The sequence below is a fragment of the Coenobita brevimanus genome, chromosome 65 (genome assembly GCF_032717465.1).
Source record: "Coenobita brevimanus isolate Jiangsu-jjx chromosome 65, ASM3271746v2, whole genome shotgun sequence".
NCBI lineage: Eukaryota > Metazoa > Arthropoda > Malacostraca > Decapoda > Coenobitidae > Coenobita > Coenobita brevimanus.
This window is the reverse complement of record NC_137018.1, coordinates 35,944,226-35,964,883: the sequence shown is the minus strand read 5'-3', so window position 1 is coordinate 35,964,883 and position 20,658 is coordinate 35,944,226. Positions and strand designations below refer to the sequence as shown.

The following is a 20,658-nucleotide window of genomic DNA, read 5'->3' as shown; positions in this document are numbered from 1 at the left end:
GAGAGAGAGAGAGTGGATACTGAATTCAGGCATTATCGAAACTATGCCCAAACCACTTCCAGCCAACTTAGCAACCGCATACCTCAAAGCGATAGTGTGTGGTGATGTGGATCGTGGTGGCTTGTGGAAGTGTGGATGATGGCGTTGAGTGACGGTGTGGATGGTGGTGTAGCGTGACGGTGTGGATGGTGGTGTAGCGTGACGGTGTGGATGGTGGTGTAGCGTGACGGTGTGGATGGTGGTGTAGCGTGACGGTGTGGATGGTGGTGTAGTCATGGTGTAGTAGTAGTAGTAGTAGTAGTTGTTGTTGTTCCCTAGGCAGTCTGGCCGAACAGCCCCAAGTCCCTTAGGAAGGCCATGGCCGAGACCGGGCTTTCCCACAGAGCACTCAAAGAGTGTATGTTGTGCTGTTGGCGTAGGTGATTGTGTGCGATGCAGTCTTCCATAATGTGCTTAATAGTATGGGGTGCTGTGTTGCATCCTGGACAGGCATCAGCGACGGAGTCATCCAGCCTCTTCTGGTAGCTTAAGAGGGCTGGATGGTGCCCACATCTCAGCCTGGCCAGGTGGACCATGTCCTCATGAAGAAGATAGGATTCAGAAGGTTGGATGCCAGGAGGCCGTGCATGCATCTGTGTGTTGTCTTTAAGTGACTGAATGGAGCGGCGAGTGATCTGAGTGTGGATATGCTTCTGGAAGCTGGTCTGAGGTGGGCGAGGGGGTTGAGATGACAGTATTTGTATATGGTATCGTGTGCTGGGTGTTGTTTTGATGTTCCTTGGTGTGGGTGGATGTGCTGCCATGTACTGTAGTGGATGTTGTGGGTTTGTGGAGGCTGCAGCAAGAAAATGGGTGCCTCTAATGTCTAGGTGATCCTTGACTTTGAGGACTTTGGTTTCTTGATGTAGGTGGTCTGTGGGTGTAGTAGCTGTGCAGCCTGTGATTATTTTTAGGGCCTTGTTCTGTATGGTCTGTAGAGTGTTGTAGTGTGTTTTGGTCAGGTTAGAAGCCCAGGCAGGGCTTGCATAATTCATCACTGAACGTATGTATTGTCAGTCATGGTGTGGATGGTGGTGGTGTGTAAAGCCTATTCGATATCGTCTGAGAAGAGGAGTCTTAAGCTTTTGAAAGTTACCAGCTGACTGGTTGTCCGAGTGCATCCATTTGTAACGATGTACACTGTGGTTTAAACAGTGGTTTAAACAATTCTTATTTAAGGGTTACAGTAACCTTTTCCGACGATAATACTACTCACATCACACACACACACACACACACACACACACACATTTAATATATATAAATATACATAAATAAATAAATAAATAAATATATATATATATATATATATATGGAGCCTCTGTGGTACAGTGATAGAGTGTGCGTCTCGCACGCTCGTGGACGCGGGTTCGCCTCCCGCCAGAGTTGTAAAAACTTTGGGAAACGTCCACCAAGCCACTTACTACTTTGGCGGACATAAGGGGTGAACCAGTGTCGCATAACAGTATGCTTGCACCCAGTCGGCTTAAGGCGGGCCGACTACACTTGGTTCACAGACTAGATACACATCTAAAGCCACTGCAACACTACAATCACATTCACAGGCACTTCTCACCATACATACAGTCTCTACCAGACAGCCTAAACCACTGGGTAGAGATACACTGGCAGTATCGTCCCTGCTTCGGTAGGGATAGGCCGGTCCAGCAGTGGACCATATCATACCACACCATTCCACACTACACACCACATAACAATATACCACACAACACCACAAAACACACACCACACAATACCACTCTACACACCACACAATACAACACAGCACATCGCAGCACATGAGGGACAACAAAAAAGAGAAATATCTGCCACTGTCCCTCGTGCAACTGACGGGCTGTCCACGAGGGGCGGGGTGGAGGATGAATACCAGAGGTCAGATTCACTAACCAACTTACGACCAACGCCCAGTCACAGCTAGAATTTTATTGTTCCCACGTAGGACATTCAGAAGCGGGTACGAGTTATGTTTCTGCTAAAAAAAAAATAATAAATAAATAAATAAAATATTCGTTAAGGGAGAAAAAGTATCATAGGTTATATTCCACGTTCAGAAGACACGACGGTCATTATGCATGTCAACTCAGGAGACTTTCAAGTACCTTTTTTCCCTAACCCCTTCACTCCGATAATATATTTTACAATATATTCAATCTTGCGTCCCCCAAACGATTATGCTAAAGATTATGCTCAGCTTAGGAGAGACTTTATGCAGAAGGAATGTCAGATACAACCTTGATCATCCCTTATACTACAAGGGATTTACCTTAAGCTGAATACAAGACAGGATACGCAACAAGCACAGCGATACCGTGTCCGAACGTTGACCTTGACCTATGATCGATCTATACGAAAATCGAACCCATCCCAATGGAACCCTTCCCATCCCCACCCACAGCATGTGTGGGTTTTGATCTTACTTGCATCAGGCATTCAAGAGATAACGCCGCACCCTAAAATGTGACTCTGACTTTTGACCTTGACCTTCCATCGATTTCCGTAAAATCGAATCAATGCTTCCCAGACCCACTCATAAAACATATGCCACATTTGAAAGAAATCGGATCAAGCATTCATGATATAACGACACACCTTGAACTTAACTTTCATCCATGACCTGTGACCTCTGATCGATATGCATGAAAATAGATTAACTTCATCCCAGACCCAAGCACAGTGGATGGGCCAGTTTTGGTTCAAACTGGATCAGGCACTATTAAGATAAACACACATACATATTCCTGTCGACTGGCCAAGCAGATCCGTCGACCCTAAGTAAGCAACTGGCCCGTCCAGGAGATACAGTATATAGTACGTGTACACCGTGCAGAACACCAGTGCCCCTTATGGTAGACAGCGCCTCATCAGGGTCGGAATAACGATGCTCCCAACGGCGAGGTGCAGGGATTCAGGGAATCGTGAAATTTGGCTCCTGGGTGGAAGCCGCAGCTTGCGTAGCTCCATGAGAGTGAACAGCGCCACCACGTGTAGGCTCCTCGTCAGCACCTCATTGTTTAGTAATTTGGTCAAATAAAGTAGTTCTTCAGACTTAACATTATATTACTATGCAGACTTAATATTACTTTCAAACTATGAGATAAATAATTCAGCCACAACAGATATCTGAAAAAAAAAAAAAAAAAATCCCTTCAGCATTAAACGAGTACTGACAGTTTATGTAAATTACAGCAAATATCAGATAATCATGGGAAAAATCTTACATCATGTAAGAACTATCAGTTCTGATTAAAAATATTTCTTTTAAAACAATCTGAATACATCAATCAATCGGTGCAAAATCTTATATCATGACAATATCGGGGCACATACCACATTAGGCATAAACCTATGGGAAAATAAGCCAGTTGGCAGCACCTGACAACCCTGTAGAGACTACTGAGGCAGCTAGGGGAGGGGCAGGAGGGAAGTGACGGGGCAGCAGGTGCACATGAACGGTACTGAGCGATCAGCATCAACAAAAGTTTCCTTTACCAGACGAGACCGAGCATAAGGATGTAAATTTGAGCGAGGAGATCCAGTACAGCGGCACCTATATCATGCCCTCTTCCGCTACTACGATCAACTTTTTTTTTTATAACAGTATTAAAAAATAACAATAAAAATCGCATTTTCGGTAACCGTAAGCTTATTTGTCTACTCGTATAATTGTAAAATGAATAATATTCGTAAGATTACGGAAAAAGTCGTACAGGCTGGCAGGCCCGCAGTGATAAGCAGAAACAGTCGCTGATGATAACTATGATTTCAGTGTCGCTAAAATAAGTAGAGTAGTAGTAGATGCTGAACCCCTTTGTTAATGGTCTGTGTGGTGTGTTGTGGTGTGGGATGGTGATTTTGTATGGTGTGTTGTGGTGTGGGATGGTGATTTTGTATGGTGTGTTGTGGTGTGGGATGGTGATTTTGTGTGGTATGGTGATTTTGTGTGGTGTGTTGTGGTGTGGGATGGTGATTTTGTGTGGTGTGGGATGGCGATTTTGTGTGGTGTGGTGTGGCGTGGGATGGTGATAGTGTGCGGTGTGGTGTGGTGTGGGATGGTGATTTTGTGTGGTATGGTGACTGTGCGGTGTGGTGTGGTGTGGGATGGTGACTGTGTGGCGGGGTGTGGTATGAGAAGGTTGTATTCTGTTGTGATGTGTGGTGTGACTTCGCTAGTCCCTAAAATCTACGGGAGCGAAGCACCACGTTTCCGAGAATCATTGATGAGAAACAGACAGGGCCGGTTCCGGAGATGCCCCCTCATCTAAAACTCGTCTGTGGGTAGTAAGAACAAAAAAACTGCGTCATAATAATAAAAGGCTTCATGGCATTCTGTATACACCTTGAATGTTTTGTACGATATTTCCACCCGTGACTGGTGAAAGCAGAGAACGGTACTGCCACACCAAGTGAATGTATGTACATGTATCATTCTATTGCTGTGTGAATAAAATAATTAAAACAGTTCTTACCCGATTTTAACCAAATCTCGGTGTATGAGCTGACAGTATGCCATGGTGCTGAACTGTTGAGTCGCATTTTCGCGTCATTATCAAGTCAAGATCATCTTGATATCCATTTTGACTGGTACTGAGTTTCAAGTAAGTGTCGCGAAAACGGGTCGGCAAGATAGTTTTGCCTTTACATCAGAGCCATCTATAAACACTCGTTTGTGAGCCATATGGCTGCCTAGGGAGATTTTCTGCAAGTAGAGGAATTAAATGATGTTATTCGTCATGTGACCAACGAGACGGGGCTTTTGCTCGAAATTCTGAAGTCAGATGAAAGGGCAGCTGTACCACTGTTGTTGGACACAAGGTAAAATTGTCAAAATCCTCAAGACCCTCACGTTGTAGTAGCATCAGGGAAAAACAACAGAAAAATGCTCTGGGACCTGCGGCGATGTTCTTGTTTCAGTTTGCTGTAAATGTAACTAGCCATGTCAAGTAACCTTATATGGGACCACTTTTATGCCTCGATGGCCTTAAATGAAAAACTTTACTTAAGCTGCTACAAGATGGCGCCACCACAGGTATCAGCTGACAGCAAATTCGGATTCTTCATTTCAAATAAACTTCTGTGGGACCACATTTACGTCTCAATTGGCCACAAGCTCTTTCATCTTCTCTATCGAGTTTGGCTCGACTTTGGTAGCGCTGGGTTTGTTTACACAATGGAATGTCAATATCGGTCAAAATACCACGGGAGGAACAATGACTAATCTTGACTAGCCATGCTCAAAATTCAAAATCTTCTTGACTTTTGATGCTCGCGAAGACGGGTATCAGCACGATACTCAATATGCGATATCAAGATTAGTCAAAATTCCTTGACTTTTAAGGTCGCAAAAACGCGGCTCTATTTTTGACAAGTCGAAAGTCAATGTCACATGGTAAGACAACCTGGTTATGATCCAATTTAGATCCAAATTTGTGGAAAAGTTGAGGTTAGGAGAAGAACAAATTTGTCTGATTTTGAGAAGTCGGTCAAAAATTTTTTTTTTTTTTTTTTTTTTTTTTTTTTTTTTTTTTTTTTAACACACGGGTCAAACTTTGACGTTATCCTGTGACACTCCCCTTTGACTGACTGTTCCCAAATCAGATCAAAACTGAGTCGACCTTGACCTTTAATATTTCCTTGTGATCTTAACCTTTGACTGGATATTCTGAAAATCGATTTCTTTGTTACTTGCCTTATTCTCAAATTTTCTACAAAGTTTGGTATGCATCGTATAAAAACTGTTCAAGCTGACCTTATCCTGTGATCTTGACCTTTGATCTATTGGTCTAAAACATGAAAGGTTTACCCATGGTTGACTTTCAACCTTTCCACCAAGTTTGGTTACAATCAGATCACAACTATATGTTACCTTTTTAACATAGATCAAAATCTGACCATTCCCTCTGACCCTGACCTTTGACTGAATGTTCTCAGAACTGAATAAATTCAATCTTGCCTTACCCTCAACATTTCCCCCATGCTTGTTCTTAATACGATAACAACTGGTAAGCTGATCGTGCTAGATCAACGTTTGACTTAGCTCTGTGAAGCTGACCTTTGACTCACTGTTCTCAAAACATTTGGTTTACTCACTGGTTTATCCTCAACCCTTCCATCTAGTTTGGTTAAAAATGGACAAAAACTGCCTTAGTTATTCACTTCACGTCCACGTGCGCACGTGCGCCGCAAAATGTAAGACCAGCTCGTGCTGAAAGAGCGAGGATGTAACAACAAAAGATAACATCAAAATGTTATATCCACAAAAAACCGCCAAGAATAAACCATAACGAGGACGTCAATGTCACTTAACGCACAAGCCTATATTACGAGGTCATATGAACAAGGAAGGCATCTATCTATCTATCTACCGCCAGACGCCCCAATCCCGCAAGGGGTGGCCACAAACAAATCGTCTCCATGTAGTCCTGTCCCCTGCCATTTCACTGCCCTACTCCCAGCTCACACACCCCTCTCTCGTATACTTCTCCACTCCATCCCTCCATCTCATACTTGGCCTCCCCCTCCTTCTCCCCCCCTCCACCTCACTCACACACTCTCCTCGGTAGTCTCTCACTCTCTATCTTCTCCACATGGCTAAACCACCTCAATGTGTTTCTCCTAATGTTTCCTATGACATCCATATCCACACAACAACGCTCCTTCACTTCCTCATTTGTCAGTCTGTCTCTCCATGTGACTCCACAGGCTCCTCTCAAATAACTCATTTCCACAACTCTTACTCTTGACTTCTGTCCCTCCAACATGGTCCACGCTTCATTTCCATACGTTAGAGTTGGTATCACAATATTGTCATGCAGCAACTTTCACACACCTCAAATGATGTTCCTGCCGTCCTGATGTTGCGTCCTTCACACATGTAGCGCAGGCTGGTAACTGAAGTGACTTCAGAGATTTCCTAATACATCATCTTTGGAGATTTGTTCAACACATTACTTCACTCATTTTATATATTATAGTTGCAAAGTATGTCGATATGGAAACGATATAAATAACAAAATACAACACTAAGGTACAATATGCCAAATAAATCGTTAGGGAAGGTGCTATAAAGCCTACTAAGCTAACGAGAATACGATCATACGTTAGAAATTCACTCTACACTCATCCATGATAGTACCTGGAAGACAGGAAGGAATAATGAAGAACCGGCACTAAACCATAATATGGCTATATGACACTGCTGGAGGAGAGGGAAAATAAAGGCCGGACGAAACATGGAAATATCAAGAAAGGTAGAACAGAGGAGCAGAAGACGACACTAAGGAGAGAAAACCTGGAGATAAAATGGCCCCTTTAAGTCGCCTCTTATGACAAGCAGGGATACTAGGGAAGTATTCTTCCCTTTCCCCCTCCCCAGGGGAGTTGTAGTAGCAGGTTAGAAGCACGGTTGCGGAAAGTAACATCGCTCTGGTATTTAGTTAAACTATTATGAGATTCTTACATAATATGCTGGTGCTCGAGGGGTACACAGGGAGACACAAGTATCCTCCAAAGGTCTGACGACTGTATAGTGAAAAAGTCGAACCATCTGAACACTAGTTGAGACACGGTTATCACTGCATTTCGCCTGTTGTACATTTTCTTCAAACGGAACTGGGCAGATGGTTATTTCTTTGACGGTACGCCTTCATGTGGTGGCACAGACAGAACTAGAGGGATTAACTACTTGACTATACAAACGTCTCGCAGTTACTTCCCTTTCCTCCAAACTGCACGAAAGGATGAACCTTTGCCAGCAGTCCACCGGGTTCACATTCAACTGAAACTGGGATTGCAACTACTACTACTACTACTACTATTTTTTTTTTAATACAATCACCTCCATCCATTGGGGAATTATATTGTGAAGATCAAAACCAACCTTCCTAATACAGTTCATCATTTGGAGTTGTAATGTGAAGGTTAACACTAACCCTCATATTACAATCCGTTGGCCCCAAGCACGCCAACGGCTGTGGTTACCAACCATCTACTATTACTATTATATTTTATTTTTTATTCATATTTATTAGTGTAAATAAAGACATTAAACTATTGGAGTCGCTGGTCTATGCGACTCTCGACCACTGTAGCTTCGTAATCCATACCCGCCAGTGAGACAGGCCTGAGGGCTGATGATCTTGTGCCCCTGAGACATAGCAGAGCAGACCTCACGAGGGAGAATGACAGTCGACATCTCATCCAGGCCATAACAGAACTCTGCGGTTGACGTTTCTTCTCAGAAAGAACCTCTGCCAGTCTCGAATAGAATCTCACTGCCTCTGGACCCATCCCACCTGATGTCGTGAACACAATGGGAGTGAATCGACCGTGGTCCACATGTTGGATCCTTTCTTGATAATTTCTATTTTTTTCTTGTTCATTCCTCTTGTGTGCAGCTTCGAGAGACAGTTCACGATGACATGCTGCCATGGGATCGAATATCCTGATGTCGAAGAACGCCCTCTGCCCACGTGTCCAGAAACCTCGAGCACTGACATCCACTCTTGCATCCTTTGATGTGTTTGCTGTTCTGTGGTGGAAGTGCTCGCCGTCCAGGGGTAGCAGAGCTGGCTCAATCGTGACATCATGACATATTTCCTGTAGCATTTTGGCGGTGAGGTCCCGTACTTCATCGTGTCGGATGCAAACAAAGCCTCCCTTCTTGCATACCACTGCATGGTTTGCATCAAAGGCAATGCCACAGGCACAGTGTTGAGGTAGGTTCTCTACTGGCCACCCATATCTCAAGGCTATGGCGTCAATAAATTCTACTGCTATTACTACTACTACTTGATTATGCTAAAAAAAAATACGTGTAAGTCTCTGAAGGTCATGTCACTGGGTAGCGTGAATAAAATAAAAGATGTCACTGTACTGAAGGTGAGTGCTCGCTATTATTTAAATACAGGAGACATCATAATTCGGTATGACCTTTACATGAGAGAGAGAGAGAGAGAGAGACAGAGACAGAGAGAGAGAGAGAGAAAGAAAGAGAGAGAGAGAGAGAGAGAGAGAGAGAGAGAGATCCCACTTCTCATTTACACACGACTGATGAAAACAAATACCTAAGCCCAACTGTCTCCCTCTTTCCCCTCCCCATTCGTCTTCTCACCCCTACTTTCCCTCCTTCATCATCATCATCATCATCAATCTTATTCTTGCTCCCCCCCTAATCCGCTAATCTCATAGCATCAAGATAGGTTGGTTTTGCTTTCCTTAGTATCTTTTCCTGAACCTTCCTTTCTCTCTCTCTCCCTAGGGAAGGGAAGTGTATACTTGTGCTCATCAGCAGTGTAAATGAGAATAGGCCTCTCTCTCTCTCTCTAGGGAAGGGAGGGGTATATTTGTGCTCATCAAAAGTGTAAATGAGAATAGGCCTCTCTCTCTCTCTCTCTCTCTCTCTCTCTCTAGGGAAGGGAGGGGTATATTTGTGCTCATCAAAAGTGTAAATGAGAATAGGCCTCTCTCTCTCTCTCTCTCTCTCTCTCTCTAGGGAAGGGAGGGGTATATTTGTGCTCATCAAAAGTGTAAATGAGAATAGGCCTCTCTCTCTCTCTCTCTCTCTCTCTCTCTAGGGAAGGGAGGGGTATATTTGTGCTCATCAAAAGTGTAAATGAGAATAGGCCTCTCTCTCTCTCTCTCTCTAGGGAAGGGAGGGGTATATTTGTGCTCATCAAAAGTGTAAATGAGAATAGGCCTCTCTCTCTCTCTCTCTCTCTCTCTCTCTCTCTCTCTGTAGTGAAGGGAGGTGTATGTTTGTACTCATCAGCAGTGTAAATGACAATAGGTCTCTCTCTCTCTCTCTCTCTCTCTCTCTCTCTCTCTCTCTCTCTCTCTCTCTCTCTCTCCTGAGTTAAATACAGTTAGGCTACATAGGACACTCCACAAAAACTCATACCCAGATTACGCTTATCATGGAACAACTGGAACTCGTGCCTCGTGCGCTAGACTTCTGGTACTAAAATGGCTTCGGAATTTTACTTCAAGCTGCGGTGGCCGAGAGAGCCAGTGGCGGGAGTAAAGCTTCTTAGTGCCAGTTTGTGTCCGTCGCCACTCCACTCAGCGCCTTGGCTTTGCCTCTCATGAATATACTCGCCGCACCTCACTTCGAACCAAACCCCAGAACAACACTGAACAAGGAATGGGTTAAACAGACAGTATAAGCAGGAGGGGGAGAGGAGTGAGGTCATTGATACACTCATGTCATCGCATGCATATTTTCGTCACATATGCTACTGAAGGATCATATTTTCACATGAGCTATCTACTGGTATGATAGGGAAAAAAAAAGGACTATGCATGAAATAATCCGCCTATGTTATATACATAGTTTTTGTTTGAAGTTACGTGTAGTTTATTATCCCCTTGGCGTTCTGATTTAATTGGATTTCCACCCAACATTACTTTAAAGACTTTTCATTTGATAAATCTGTACACTTAGTATTACTGTTAATTATTTCTGCTCGTTTGTGTTTTGGTTAGAATGTAGGTAAGATTATATCATTATTGCCAGAAGCGACCAAATTATGCACCGTGCTCGTTATGTGTGACTGCAGTTGGGAACACAGTTGTTGGAATGGCATGTGTGGATATACCTTATTTACACTCATTTACATGCAGGAAATACAGCATGATCTCGGGTAATTCACCTGTAATTACGTCAATGATAATGCATCCTTCAAGCCAAGCACAGTAACACAATTGCCCATCTGTGAATGATCAGCTGATAATACCAGTAACTGCTTATAAAATGAAATTAAGTGATATGTAACATTCAACATTCGCATTTCAGTAGTGAATGCAGTTTACGAGTGCTTCTTTATATTCATAGAACGTAGGACCTACTGTCACATTTGAGGGAGGCGGTGGCTCAATCGGTAGAGAGGTGGCCTGCAGTCCTACTGGACCCATGTTCAAATTCCCGCTGGGGCAGGGAACAGTGTAAGAATTTGAATTTCGTAAAAAGGAAACTTTACTGATCTACCAGAAGACCCGGCGACACGTCGTAAAAACACTCCCACTAATACCAGTACACCGTCTTTTATGAGACAGCCCTAGCACGTAATCAATATGGACGGTGGGTGTTAGCGCCGAAGTGGAGACATGTGGAGATGAAGGAGGACTACTGGGCCTTGGGGATATGAACTGGAGATAGGCCCTGAAGCCTTTATCCAGAATAGGACAAAAAAAAAAAAAAAGTTAAGGTACTTGTTCCAGTAGATGGGGGTGCCCGCAGTTTACCCATGTGACTATACACTATGTGGCAAGTCAAATGTTAATTCCACAACCACTTTCTCTGAGTGGTGGCAAACCACAGCCACTTACTTTGTTTGGTTGTAATCATATAATCAACAAATGGACCCCTGGTGGTCTACTGGGATAAAGCACTAACCAAATGTGACCCACATGGGTAAAAAAATCAGAGGATTGGTTGGGTTCCTTTCTCACATAAAGCCGCTCAATTTTGCCTTTGATATTTGGAATGAACAGCCTTTGCTTTTGTGTTGTTCTTGTTCTTGTTGCTGCCCAGGTTCATTTGGATATGAGCTAAGTCCACTTCAGCCAGGTGCTCTTAGAGATGATTTGTCAAGGTTATGATGACTGACAGACTGTGTTGTGCGAGTAAGGTGCGACAGGGGTTGTGATGTACGGAGATGCACGTCATACAGTGTATAGTGGATTGTTTGTGAGTTGTAGTTTGTGCTGGTGCTAAAGCAGGGTGGAGTGAAAAGCAGGGATGGGTGAAGGCCACATCGTTGTCTTGTTAGGTGCACTTGTGTCACTCTGAAGAATACAGTAAGCGTCTGGTGGGGGTTTGGGCTAGACAGTGCTGTGGTGGCTAAGTCTGTGTATACGTTTGTGAAGTGTAGTGCCAGGTGGAGAATACTGCTGTTGAGGAATTCTGTGTTGTGCTAGGAAACTAAGCTGTTTTTACTGGTGGTGGTGATGGTACAGCAAAAAAAAAAAAAAAAAAAAAAAAAAAAAAATACATGGCTGGAATGGATCCTGTGCAGAGGCAATGGATTGTGACCCTCCAATATTCATGTGATCTTTGAGTGGCATTTGTTTCCTGGTGCAACTGATCTATATGTGTGCCTTTGTACATCCTGTTATTAACCGTAAAACTATTTTTTTTTTGGGGGGAGGGGGGTCAGTATTTGTGGCTAAGGGCAAAGGCCAAGGTTCAGCCTGGGGACGCATAATTCACTGTTATCTGAAGGATGTGTTTGTAGACTGTTATGACTGATGCATTGTGCTGTCTGATGGAGCAAAACAGGACTGGTTAATTGGATAGATCAGTGTGTGTGTGTGTGTGTGTGTGTGTGTGTGTGTGTGTGTGTGTGTGTGTGTGTGTGTGTGTGTGTGTGTGTGCAATATATATGTATAATGTATGTATATATGTATGTAAATAAGCATGTATGTATATATGTATGTTACATATATTCATGAATGTGTATACTCGTATGTATGTATGTAAAGTATCAGTCTATCTATCTATCTATCTATTTACGATATCTATCATATGTGTGTGCGTATATATATATATATATATATATATATATATATATATATATATATATATATATATATATATATATATATTAGTCCAAAATGATTGACCATTAATCATGGTGTTTGTACAACTGACTGGACAAACTGGTAAGAAAAAATGAGCAAAAACACGTCGAGAACCTTCTTTAGTTTATACAGGTATTCAAATTGGCTTCAGTGCAGTTTCTTAAGCATAATATCTACCCAGTCACAGAAGTCTGTAAGGGGCTGTTTTCGTTGTCGGTAGGTGATTAACATTTTATGAAACTCTAACAATATCTGTACAATTTTTTTGAATGAGTAACTATTTAATTAATGATTATAACTTAGAACATTTAATTGCAAAGTTCTAGAGGAGCTCCATTTGTGGCTCAACAAACACTCCAGCCGGTAGTCATTTCAAATTAAATACGGCTCAGCCTCCTTTGTGTTATGGTTTCTCTGGCTGCGACCTTTCAGTGTTTCCAGTGATTTAAATAATTCACTTTTCTTTTGTAACCATACATTAATATCTGTAGTTTTATTCATTCCACTAATCTGTATTTGAATGGCAAGACAGCCTTAAAAACGCTGACCCCTCACTGACTTAAAGCCACGAGCAACCGCTACAGTTTCTCAAATATTTATATTTTAAACTTGAGAGTGCACAAAAACGCGTCTTGGAAACGTACAAAATTATGGTATTACTCTACATGATGCAACTTCAGTTTTCCAATATCTTTAAACAGTTTTGTTTCATCTTCACTTGTCAACCTTTACATGCATGATTTTTGCACACCCCAGCCGCCCACAAACACTGGCTTATACGCAGACAGCATTACTATAACGTCCAAGTATCACATCGCAGACACAACCTGTACGCTGCAACAAGACTACTGTATCTCAACACACATCAGGTATGGGTCGGGACAACAGGATGACGATCGCTCCTGCCAAATCCACCATCACACTTATCACCAGCAACAACCATGAACAAAGGTACACTCATAATAAGTCAATGCACTAAGGCCCTTCGAGTGACAAATGACATTGGACTCATCTTCAAGGACCACATATAAGGCATCAAGAGCAGCCGCACCCTCAAACTAAATACACTCGGGTGGGCACTTACACGAAGAGTGCAACAATAAGAAATATACTCTCTCCTCTACAAACAACATATCAACTCCAAGATATCCTATGACTCCCCTGTATGGGCCCTCATCCTGGCTGCACCAAAACCACTCCCACAACTCACTCATACTTTCGAAATAAAGTTCTTCGTATTTAGAATATCTCAATATGTGAGGCACAAAGTTCTACGATGCAGCCTGCGCTAACATATAACACCCCTGCCATTATATGACGGAGCCACACGGCTTAACTAGTTACATAAAACAGTCATTTCATAAACACTGTCAAAACGTCCCACCTCCAGACATTCCAGCACTAACAATGAAGAAACTCCTACACACCTATTTTCCCATTTCATGCGCAAGGCAATACAACACTTCTATGAGAACACTATTTAGCAAGCTTCCCCTATCAACATCCATCTATCAAAGGTATCCTTAAACAGAAATGATCAAGTTCACGTAGCCAGGCTTAGAGCAGAACATTACAAAGTCCTCCTCAGTTACCACCTCAGATTCGAGTTGGCTGGAATCAGACGGCACGTGTTCTGCTTTAAGACTAGGCCCATATAACACACACATAATGGAACACTGTATACCACATGCCACAGTAAGAAGCAGATGCAACATACATGGTGTAGGAAAACCTATGGGGCGATCCTACAGGAGCAGTTGCTTACCTGCGTCGACAGATCGGGTGTACAAGTACATATATACCTATATACATACCAGAGGTGGGCACAGCAAATGAAAATTCGCTTCCGTAACGCAAATCCACAGACTCAAAAAATTGCTTTCTGCAACCGCAAATCCGCAAAATTCTTGAAATTAGCAGGCCCGCAAATGCAAAATCGCAAACGCAAACAATTTTTATCCCTTTCATTACCCCGGCATCAGCTTCATTTTATTCTGTATACCATTATAGAATTATTATCCTTCCCCACCCTAGAGGGGCTAAGGGACGGATATTGCTTTCACTCGGTTTTTATGTCTGTCTGTCTGTTAACAACTTCACACAAAAACTACTGGTGTGATTTTGACTAAAATTCAGGGAGATGGGCTGTGACCTTCTGATCACCTGATAAAGTTTTGGGCCAAATTGGGTCAAGGCCCAGGCTGTAGGCCCAAACAAAATGATTTTTTTTTTCGCCATAACTCCTTTCAAATTTGTCATATCGACATGAAACCAGAACCTAAAAGTGCATCCTTCAAATCTGCATCCTATAACATGCCTCATTACATCAGGGGGGTCACCCCTCAGTTAGCGGTAGAAGGGTCAATGTTAGGTGGGTCGGGCCCAAGATTTCAAATGGGCATAAAATCGTCAATTTTCACCCAGTTTACTCCAAATTTAATATGTGACATCTTTGACTAAATACCCTGTTGTGTTTACACGTCAGCACTAAAATGACTGCCGGGTATGGGTTTGCTGTGCCTCGGCACCGCTTCTTGTATTAAGTTTAGGATGATATTTTTTATAATCAAGGTGTTTCATATCATCTCTAGTTACTCATCCACAACAATTATATCTGTATTTACTCTGTTCTGACTAACATTCGGTGACTTTACGAAGCTTGGAAATTGTCTAAAGTAGTGAATGGGATATATAAAAGTATAGTTATAGTAAAAGAAAAATAAATAATTCAATTATTATTATTAGTATGGTGGACCGTTTTTACTACAAAACAAGGGTAAATACTTCACTATTGTATATAAATGAATTAAATTATTACACATCACAGCTCACACTGGACAAGTTGACACACCAGTCCACCTCTATTCCTCGGCTCTAACCTCCTCAGTCCTCACTCGTCACACTCAGATTCCTCCAACAACTGAGACAACTCCAACATTTGGTATATCCATCTATCTATCTATCTATCTATCTATCTATCTATATTGATACCGCATGGGGAAAGGTGGTTGTCTGGCAAGGCAGATGGTAAAATTGTGTTTAGTTTCATTTCGTGTGTTTCTTGTTGAATCTGTCATTTATCTACCTAATGATTTTTGTTGAGACTGAAATACTGGCAATGGCAATGCTGTAAATCTGACTAATATGAAATTTAGACTAAAGGTCATATTCTAGGTGGGCTGGGAGGCTTCGTAGCACATCTTTGCACTTTTCATTTTGTTATTGGCTTGTATGCTAAACAAGTCTTTCTAATATCGCTGTAGTTTTCATCAGCAGCTTACATTATAACATCTAAGAATCTAGAAAATAAATTGATCTTGACTTAGGCTTTATATTCTTCTTTATTTATTGGGGGGGGGGGGAACATCATTGCTGACTTTCATCCTTAGATTCTTATTTCTTACCCTCCCCCAGGAAGCAAATACAGTACATCATTAAGATAATATAGTGAGAAACCCTCCAATGTACTGTAGAGCAGAATACGACTTGCCATGGCGATGTTATGCTTTATTATTTAATCACGAGTACGAACGTTGCCTCCTCTTGGCTTATACCCATTTTCATTCCTTCCTGAGAGCTTGGTATGAAAAAAGTGAATATCAAAAAGAGATAAATATGATCTTCAGTCTCTCTCTCTCTCTCTCTCTCTCTCTCTCTCTCTCTGAAGGAATCGCAAAATTATCGTACAAAATGTACGATAATGAAAAATGCTATTATACATCGTACCGAAGGTGAATTCATGGTATATATTACAATATTTAAGGTACATAAGGCACCAGTGCGGTGGCGGCCGGCGCCAGCGAACCGGCAACTCAGGCAGGCACCGCCTACCAATCTACTGTACGTCACGTAAATGTTTGCAAGCAGATTTGCTTTTGCGGAAGTGCTTCCGCAAACGCAAAATAGCAAATTTGCATAGACTTTGCCGCAGACTCAAATCCACAAACGAAATCACACTTCCGCAATTGCGGAATTTGCGGTTTGCGGAAGTGATTGCAGAAGTGCCCAGCGCTGATATATATATATATATATATATATATATATATATATATATATATATATGTATATATATATATGAAGCCTCTGTGGTAAAGTGTGCCTTTTCGTACACTGAAGAACGAGGGTTCGCGCCCAGCCAGGGTAATAACCTTTCGGAGTGTTCTTCTGGCCACGTACTGTTTGGCGGACAAGGGGTGCTGTGGTTGGACCAGTGTCGCATACTATAAAGTATGCTTGCACCCAGTCGGCTTGTGCGGGCCGATTACACTTGTTTCACAGACTACACACACATCCAAAGCCACTACAACACGACATTCACACTTACAAGCACTTCTTACCCTACATACAATCTCTACCAGACAGCCTAAGCCACTTGGTAGAGATACAAAGGCTGTATCGTCCCCACTTCTGTCGGGATAGGTCGGTTCTGCAGTGGACATTCAAACGGCTGATGAGATTATATATATATATATATATATATATATATATATATATATATATATATATATATATATATATATATATATATATATATATATATATATATATAGTATATAATTTTTGTCAGTTAACTGATAACGGCCATATTGAATTTCATACATTTAAAACTAGCAATATTAGTGGAGCTCAGACTCTCATTTATCTCTGGCATATCTATCACTGATGTAAGTTCATTTTGGCTCAAAGCCTCCACCGTCAGTCCTTAGTAGTGTGAACGTTTCTCATGTTTCTTGAACTTTGCGAAACAAATCAAAATGGTGTGACTAGTTGACATTATTCTACACTACTTCTCACACACACACACACACACACACACACACACGCCCACACGCCCGCGCGCGAGCTCATGCTCTCACACTCTCCCTCCAACTCTCACACTCTCCCTCAAATTCTCACTTTCGCGCTAAAAACTCGCCCACTCCAAAACTCCCACTCACTCTCTCCAGCTCTTCCAGACAGACATCTTCGGCGCCTTTTGTATGCAAAGTTTTCTTTCTCATCCCGGGAAAGGTGGAAAATGAGGATGAGAAAGATGCTGAGGGAGGAGGAGGAGGAGGAGGAAACGACAACGACGACGACAAAGGGAGGGGAAAGATAAGACTGAGGAATGAAGACATATAAATGACAGTATACAGGGGAAGGGAAGGAGGAAGTGCAGGAAGTGATGGGAGGAGGATAAAACGACAAGGACGACGACGACGACGACGACGACGACGCTGACGGTGATAGTGATAATGATGATGATGAGGAGGAGAAGGAGGAAGAAAAGAGGGGAAGGAGAAGCAATAAAAAGATGAAGAAGAAGAAGAGGGGATGGGTGGGGGGGGGGAATGAATATAAAGTGAGAGGAAATCATAAAGGAGGAGACAAAGAATAGATGAAAGCGGGACTGGGTACGGATAATAGAGAAATATGAGAAGCGAAGAAAGAGGATGAAGAATTAAAGTGAAAAGTCTTCAGTGATTCCTTACGTTAAAGAAAGATAGAAAGAAAAAAGTAAAAATGTCTGGCTTTACAGTCCTATGGCAAGTTACTTTTGAGATTTTATAACACACTTTCCCAAGCGATTTATTCTACTTATTACACCTCAGTAGTAATCCCTTATATGTTACTGATACAAACTATGTCGATATTATAACGATAGAGATAACGTTAAAGAGAATACTAAAGGATCATAAGCAAAATAAATCACTAAGGAAGAGATACTAGGACACCTTCTATGCCACCACGAATACTCTTAGTCTATAACAACAATCGTAGAGGGAATAAAAGTGTGCTGAATAAAATAATCGCAAAGGAAGAGACAGAACCACCTAAGTCCTGGGAAATTTGGGTTATAACCTCAATAGTATATAATCAAATAATCAGACAGCAACAATTAAAACACATCTGTCTGTGATAACAACAGTTAGTTGGTTCGTTCGTTGGTCCCTCATGCTTGCATGCGTTTGCCTTGTTCACCTAATGGCGGCTCTCCATGCTGATCGATCTCTGGTTGCCTCTTTATTCGCCTCTTTATTCAGTCCCTTATCTCTGAGATCCATCACCTTGTCTCAGGTCATTTTCGATCTGCCTCTCGCAAATCTACCATCAATGTTCACACCTCGCATCTTCTGCCCCCAGTTGTCATCCTCCATCCTCCCCACATGACAAGTTACGAGTAAACTATCCGGAAGGAGGAAACACAGTAAAGAAGAATCGTTCAAAACGCACCTCTTATCTTTCCCTCTTTCCCTCCAAGAATTTCTTTCCCGCTCTCTTTCTGCTCACCTCCCGGAAATTACCCTCAAAATTTCTCTTATCTAAAAGCCCTCCACCCTTCCCTACCACTCCCAACTACTTCTCCACAATTTCATCTATCTCTGTGGTTCTCCTTTATTTATTTAAACTACCCTACTTGTACCCTCCAACAAGTATGGCGTTTCCTTTCGCTGCCACCGACAATTATGCTGGAGGGAATAGTGGTGGTGGTGGTTAGGCAGCACTACTTAACCCCAAGTGATATAATGAATCGGTTTGTGTTCATCTGACAGAGTTGGGCCACTCACAGGACTTGACTACTGTGATGCGGTTATAATTTAATGGGCCATATTATGAGGTAGAAATGTCAACATGTTTGCTACTCACTTCATCTCTCAGATCTAAGTATTCTTGGCAAAAGTTTCTATGTCTATCAGTCAAATCAGCCCTCAGAGATAACTATTCTTGGCCAGAGGCTCCATGGTTACTTGTCAAATCAGCTGTCAGACCTAACTATTCTTGGCAAGCAACCGAAATGATAGGGGTTTGGGATCTTCATCAGGTTGGGGTAAAGAATATATAATTACAAGCCAACAAGCCTCCTGTGATCAGTATTCCCTCTCATTTATACTCTGTACTCTTACCCATACCTTCGTAATTAACTCTCGTATTTCTTCCTCCGACAGGTAATCGTGTACCCGACCAAGAAGTCCCTACAAAAGGTTGGGGCCGTGGGTAGCCTACTGGTGGTGTGGCTCCTCTCGTTCATCCTGGCGCTCCCAAACTTCCTCTGGCGGAGACTGGAGAACCATCACGTGAACCTCCCCGGCCTCGAGATGGTTAGTTTCTGCTTCGAGGACTGGCCGCTGACACACGGCAGGGCGTACTACAGTATCCTCGTCATGGTAGTTCAGTACTGCCTGCCCATCGTTACTGTTAGCATCGCCTACGCCAGAATCTGCAACAAACTCAGGTATCGAATGGCCTCAGATCGTTCGCGCAAGGAGGACCTGAGAATGCGTAAGACCAACACACTCCTGGTCTCCATTGCTTTAATCTTCTGCCTATCGTGGTTGCCGCTGAACCTCTATAACGTCATCGTCGATCTCCACAACCCGTTCGGCGACGACACGGAGACGATGCTGGTCGTTTATGCAGTATGCCACATGGCCGGAATGTCGTCTGCATGCTCCAACCCTCTACTATACGGCTGGCTAAACGACAACTTCCGCAAAGAGTTCATGGAGATATTCTCCACGATTTGCCCGTGCTGTCTGGCGCTAACTTCCCAAGGGTCGAGACGGAACAGCTCCCGGGGAGGTCGTCCGACAAAGGATGGCAGCTCGCTCAAGTCATACCCGCTGTGCGCCCATCCCGTTGTGCTGTACACCAAGGCCAACGACGAGCTGACCTGTAACGGGGTCAGTATGGACCTTCACGAGCAAGAGGTCACCTTCATCTCACACGTCGTCACCACGACCACGCTCTGAAGGTACCGTGTGTGTGTGTGTGTGTGTGTGTGTGTGTGTGTGTGTGTGTGTGTGTGTGTGTGTGTGTGTGTGTGTGTGTGTGTGTGTGTGTGTGTGTGTGTGTGTGTGTGTGTGTGTGTGTGTGTGTGTGTGTGTGTGTGTGTGTGTGTGTGTATCTGAGGACGTAGTTTTTAGTTTATTCTTGCTATCCTACAGTACACAATTTTATTCAACAATTTTACTTGTCTAGTACCGGTGCTGATTAAAGCTGTTTCTAATTCATCCAGTTCCAAAACTATGCTGGTAGAAATAT

At 42.7% G+C, this 20,658-nt stretch overlaps 1 pseudogene; it reads left to right on the top strand.

The window, feature by feature from the left end:
• Window positions 1-20,366, top strand: part of LOC145404967 (neuropeptide F receptor pseudogene) — a 242,121-nt pseudogene extending 221,755 nt beyond the window's left edge.
• The last annotated feature ends 292 nt before the right edge of the window (window positions 20,367-20,658 follow it).